General features: G+C 41.5%; 1 long non-coding RNA gene across 1 annotated transcript; it reads right to left on the bottom strand.

The window, feature by feature from the left end:
- Positions 1-495: 495 nt before the first annotated feature.
- LOC126524413 (uncharacterized) lies at positions 496-5,898 on the bottom strand. Its single transcript, XR_011893189.1, has 4 exons — positions 5,753-5,898; positions 4,716-4,784; positions 3,581-3,661; positions 496-1,286 (listed from the first exon to the last, which is right to left on the bottom strand). It is a non-coding gene; the product is annotated as an uncharacterized lncRNA (long non-coding RNA).
- Positions 5,899-6,318: the final 420 nt, after the last annotated feature.

The following is a 6,318-nucleotide window of genomic DNA, read 5'->3' on the forward strand; positions in this document are numbered from 1 at the left end:
CAGGCAATAAAGTGCTGAAAGACGCGTCTCTAACGTAACTATTTTAATTCAAATTTCTTGAATATAGGGCTCTCTTGCAGATAAGGCATCTGATCCAAGTGACCTGATTTTACAGCTGCTACATGCATACAATGCACCCAGATATAACTGGTAATAATAATTATAAAAGGCATTTAAAAACTTGATAGTATGATGAAGATGCATGACTAGAAAAGTTCTGTCCCCCTCGTACTTGTTAAAAAGGTGTAAGTACGACACATGTTCTTTTTTTCCTCAATTTTTGCATTAATGGACACCCGGGAACCTCGAACCGACACAAAAAAAAATACTGCTATGTTATTACTGTTATGAATAATTTTTTGTGAAAGCTTTTTTACAGACAAGTTGCAGTCTCGTTCCTGGAGGTTGAGCTGTATCTTGCAAAATAAGTTGAAAAGTGGTCACATGGGAGCATGACACTATGTCATAATGTTAGTAGTTGACTCTCTTGCCCTACAAGTCGCTGCTCACTGTGGCCAGTGATGCAACAGCAGTGTCTGTGTGATTTTCATCACACTTCTGTCCTATGCCATCCTTACCAGAGTTGGCGGCACATAGATACCCAAATTTTGAGTGTTGCTTTCTCAGGTGGTTGCTTTTGATTTGCTCAATATCAGTTGGCACTTCAGCTGCATCAAACTTCTTTTCACCTCTTCAACAACAACATCAACAACAATCTTATGACACCTGTGTTGTCCTTCTAGTTGCCTACAAAGACCAATTAATCTAGCAACAACACTGACAATCTCTACTATCTTCTAATAGGGGAGAGGTGTGTCCCACCATGTGTTCCACATTGTTGTCGCTATGTGGGCTGGCTCGGGAGGCAACAGCTGTAATATGTTTCCATTTGCATATCTTAAAGTGATGCTTGCACTGTGTTATAACACCTAACTTAGTCTTGCACTTGCTGCACAAGAACACTGGCTCACAGTCGTGGTGAAAAGCTTTTGTATGTTGAGCAAATGAGTTGTATGCACTACAAAAAAAGTCACAGTGATAGCACACATGTTGCTCTACCAGGCCTGGTGTGGTTCCTTCTGACACTGCTGCTGATGCTGACGTGCTGCTGCTTGCCTCGTACACTGTTGCAGCTGCAGTAGACATGGCAGTCTCTGTATCTATTGCTGCCGTGTCATCTGTCATGGTAACTTCAAGTGGTATCGGGCTCACTTCAGCAACAGAGATGTCGTTTGCCCCTTGAGGCCTCTCGTCATCAGGGCCAATAATTTCGTAGGCATTGTCTCCTGCATCGAAGAACCAATAAGAACAGCCTGAACTAATAAACATAGCTCTAAAAAGTACGGACATCAAGATTTAACCACAAGCTTTGCATATCAGTGACCGGGCTTAATGAATAATACTTGCAGGAGGAGTTAAAATTGTGTGTCTATATTACAGTAAAGCCTCATTAGAAGAGATATTCAAGAGGCACGAGAAACATGTCTCTCGAAACCAAAAATTTTAAAACACTGAAGAGCCACACTAGATCACTTTATTATGCATCATCACTAAAGTATGTTTAGATATATCTGAAGGAATAATTGCTCAGGGTGGCTTAAAGGGCTCCTAAACCACTTCTCGACATTTTTTGAACATTTCAAGTAAACAGCGTATCAAAATCAGAATGCCGTCACAATCGACGAAGCCAAACGCCACAGTGCGTAGCACTGCGGGAGCACCGCAATATGAAGAAAATGACCCCGTGCGCCTCTCTGGACCTATCCTGCACCCCCCAGTTTGTCATGACGTCACCGGGCTGTTTCTGATGATGTCACCACTTTCCGGTGCTGTCGATTGGTCGAACGAAAGTGTACGACTGCCGGCAAGGCCTGCAAGCAAATACACACACTCCTTCTTCCTCGTCGCATTGCTCGCGATGCCATTGTGGGCAGCCAATGGGGGCAAAAACAGAAACGCCAACAGAAGGGTCTCCCTATGAGGCTCTTTAACATGAGTCACCATACAGTTCCATTGTATTGGCGAGGTCATTAGCGCCACCCCTCGCAGGACGACGGGCCAGTGCGGCAGCAACAGAGCTCGTTGGTGATGGCCTGTCCCATAACATGTGGAGGTTTACTAGGCGAGGAAAAGACGATACTGTCCAGATGAAAGAGTAAAATGAGTGGGGACTACTTTTCGATAATCAAACACACGTAGCTCTACTATTACTGCACCGTTTCGAAAAATTCTCGTGGCTACCTGTTCATTGCCTTATTGTGTACAACTGCAACACCGCAACTAAATTTCAACCTCGGTGGTTTAGGGGCCCTTTAAAGACATTCACAGCTTTTTAGTGATTGTAGATTGTGTTAGCTTCCTTCCTAACTTTTGGAATTTAAATACTTCCCTTTGCAAGCCTTGTTGCTCGCAATACCTTTGAGGTGCTCTTAGACGCTTGTCAGCTTCAACTGCCGACATTTTCTGCCCTGCACTGTCCTCGTTGCCCTCCTTTTCTAGTTCATGCTAAAAGAGACACGCGCAATTGACTTGTGTGAGGATTGTGTGATCTTTACGCCCTTCGGAGCACACAAGGTGCACGAAGTGAATGTGTCTGGGTTGTGTCCCTTCGAAGTAGTGAATACTTAAAAAGTCATCCTTAGTTACAAAGGTGTCTCTTGTATACGGTATTGTTAACGTGGCAAACATCAGAAAACCAACCAAACCATTTTCAGATGTCTCTTACAACCAAGTGTATCTTGTAATGAGATTCTACTGTACTGAATATTTTTCATCTATGGATCATCTGCATGTACATATAGTCACAAAGACATGTTGTGTGGAATGGCGAATCAGGAAACAGCTCGTACTCTTACTTTTTGTCCCTAACATAAGCAGCTGATAACAATATGATAAAAAAGCAGGCAATGAGGCTAGCATGGAACATAATCCTTCAGCTCTACACAGTTTTTTGGGCCCACATCATTCCCTCATATGACATAAGGAAACAACTTCACTGCAGTAATGGCTGCATGTGATCTGAGTTGACTGAAACAAACTATACGTAAGGTTGTCCTGTATGTAATTTTATCAGAGTGCTTTTTAGATGTCCTGCTGGCAATCCTGGCTGCACGATGCTTCTCATGCTTTTTGGCACGATTCCTTTCTTTTCCACTCCACTCTTTCTTCTGGTTTTCTCCCCTTTCCCTTTCTCCTTGTGTAAAATAGCACACCTGAAGTATCAAATCTGTTGAACTAACGTGTGTATCAAACCTGTTAACATGTGTGCTTCTCTGTGGTCTGTGTTGTATTTTTGCGCTGTACAAGTCAATTCAAGATGAAAGATGGAACGTCCCTGCTTTTAGTTTAATATATATATATATATATATGTTTTGAAATATATGTACATTTAGGAGTGCCTGCATACTCTTCTCCCCTGCTCCAGTGACGAAAAGGAGAGCCTGTTTATGTACCATAGTAAAACATTCAAAGATTTTCGCTGTGCCCATTACATCCCTTATCACATGGATCTGTCACAATACAGAGTAGCAGTGGTCCATAATACTAGCCCATCCCAACATAGCTATACATTAGCACATACCGACATGCTGCGAAACAGCTGTTGCAAAGCCGCTGGTGCTGGCAATTTCCGCAGCACTGCAGTGGTACAGCCGAGTTCCACCTGTATAGTGACAAATGCATATGCATGTTAGCAACTCAGTAGTTGCTGATGGTTTCATAAGCGTTACACTACACAATAAAGTAATCTAGACAACTTTGTTGGAACAAATGCACATAATTACGACACCATTTAAACACTAACCCGATTAACTGCCCCCTATCTCTCACTCACTAAGGGATAATACTACTGAAACATCGGTGGAGAGCTCAGATTAACACAGCCCATAAAGGACAAGCTTTCTTTGAGGAAAACAGCTATAATAGCGGTTAGTTTTCTTGATCATTTTATGTGGTAGCTTTGATTTAAATTTCATGCAGTACTATAAAATATGAAGTGCCACATTTCTAGCAGCAGAAGGCGTCGTCAGATTCATGGTACAACTGATTTTTGCAATGTTTGTGTCAGTGAGCCGACACATATAAAGAAAACTGAATTCCCACATACATATACAGTGCCAAGTGCACTTCTAAAAACGCAGCCACCAGTTCCAATGCTGCTGAAAGGAAAGGTTATATAGAGTGCGAGACTGCATGGAACTACCACTTATGACTGTAAGTGTATGATCTGCTGATTGGAGAGGTAGTCACATGCTATTTCTAGTCTCTTTTAGAAGCATTACTAAAGGATAAATTAAAATCTATTCAGAAGTCACGAATTTCACGCATCCACAGTTTGGCTAAATAACTTGTGAGAAAAAAACACGTTTACCTGGAATAGCAACCTTCCTTCCTGCTGCAAAACTTTTCTTCGAATTAATGAAATAACTTTACAGCGTCACTATTTAATGCGTTTCTCGCAACTACTTGCCGGCAGTGGCGAGTTAGTGTTTATATCTGACTCATTGGGCGACAATACTGCCAAACACAAATGCTTCACGAACACGAGAACACGTCCCTCGCAGAGAATAGCAACCATATATGCCTCTGTGAGATATGATCGCACTTTTGTCGTCAAAATGTACATTAGAATGATATCACGATCTCATTAAAAAAAAGCCTCAGTACAAGGCAGCAGCCAACTGCATAATGTGAAATTACAACTGATGTCCGCTTACTGGTGGCCTGTGTTTGAGTCGCTTCTGGCAGTTGACTGGGTGCTGAGAAATGCACGTCCTGGGTTGTCCCTGCAAAACATACAGAGTTATGTCAAATGTTGAAAATATATATACGCCGGCATTTCATAAGTCGCAAAACAAACGAGTAAACTAATAAACAACTGTAATGTAAACAGAGTACACATCATAAGATAGGATGTCAACTGGTAATGCATTATGCGAAAAACCTAATGCATAGGAAAGACTATATGTATACACACGAAGCTGACACACAATTTAATTCGCTCTAGGTTTTTCCGTGCAATATAATATATTCAAGTTATTATGTCTCGTGGTTAGAGCGAAATTAGTGTAAATTACGCACTCAATTATGTACCCTGGAAAACTTCTCTTCAAGATGCACTTTTTCGTTCTTCGAATGAGTAACATTGTAAAATTTACGTACATGGCATTTAACATAGTTGCTGAACATGGATTTCCTTTGCCCTGTGTCGTGTACGAGCTACATATATCTGCCCCCCCCCCCTTTTTTTTGTACTAGCCATACTGCGTGTCACTGCACCTATACGCGCGTCAGTAAACCTCACGACACAGAAATAAACAAAAAAGAAGCGCCAATCACCCATGCCTGCATGTTGTACTGGGCCTAACCTAACCAAGCATGGGCTGTTCCTTTTTATAGTAAACACAGGCACCGTGCTCATTGCAAGTATGTATCATGTCACTAAGCAAATATGCAATTTCATTGTACCACTATTTATCACATGGACGTACCTGTTGAGAGGTAAGGCAAAAAGCAGTCACTTCTCAGAACTAATCAGCTTTTTTCAAACATATTTCTAACTTTTCAATGACACTTGCTGCTATGTGTTTGTCTCCAGAGAGCATACTTGATTTGACTTTCCAATCAGAGACATTAAATAAGTATACCATGTTAAGATGACTGCCTAGAGCACGTGAGAATTTTCATCTTGGTGTAACATACTGTATCTTGATTTTGTTGACATTTTGTCAAATGGTACACCCAATATACTCACATACTAGTTTTTGTGTCCAAATTGCATGCCAATGTATTTTGATTTCTTGGCATTCGCTCCTCTGCATTACATGAAGTCGCGCTGCACTGGCTCTTTCACATCTTCGTGTCCTTGCAGCTGCCTTCTTGCGTTATATAAAGCGGGTGCCTGAAAAATATCAAGTGCAAAAGTCAACACAAGGGCATGGTGCAAAACAACATCAAGACAGTCAAGGTCATGGCAATAAAAGAAAGTCTTAGCTCTTAGTCTTCCTAGTGAAATGCATGCAAAACATCCAAATGACTGCAACAGTCAACTGCTAAACTAACTTCAATATTTAGATTTAAACAAAAAACAAGTAACCAACAGTTCATCCTTGTTTGTCACCAATGTTAGAATACTCAACAGAATATTGTTCATTTTCAGACGTTATAGGTCGGTCGCAAGTCTGGTGTATCTCAAACACCACTTGCGACACATCATAAGCACGTGCCCAGTGTGCCCCCCGCACCATCCCTGGTTGTGCCACTGCTGAATCCATATTTGAGGATCATAGCTGCAAATGTGTTGCTCAGTAGGGATGAAAG

Source organism: Dermacentor andersoni, chromosome 3 (assembly GCF_023375885.2).
Source record: "Dermacentor andersoni chromosome 3, qqDerAnde1_hic_scaffold, whole genome shotgun sequence".
In the NCBI taxonomy this organism is placed as follows: domain Eukaryota; kingdom Metazoa; phylum Arthropoda; class Arachnida; order Ixodida; family Ixodidae; genus Dermacentor; species Dermacentor andersoni.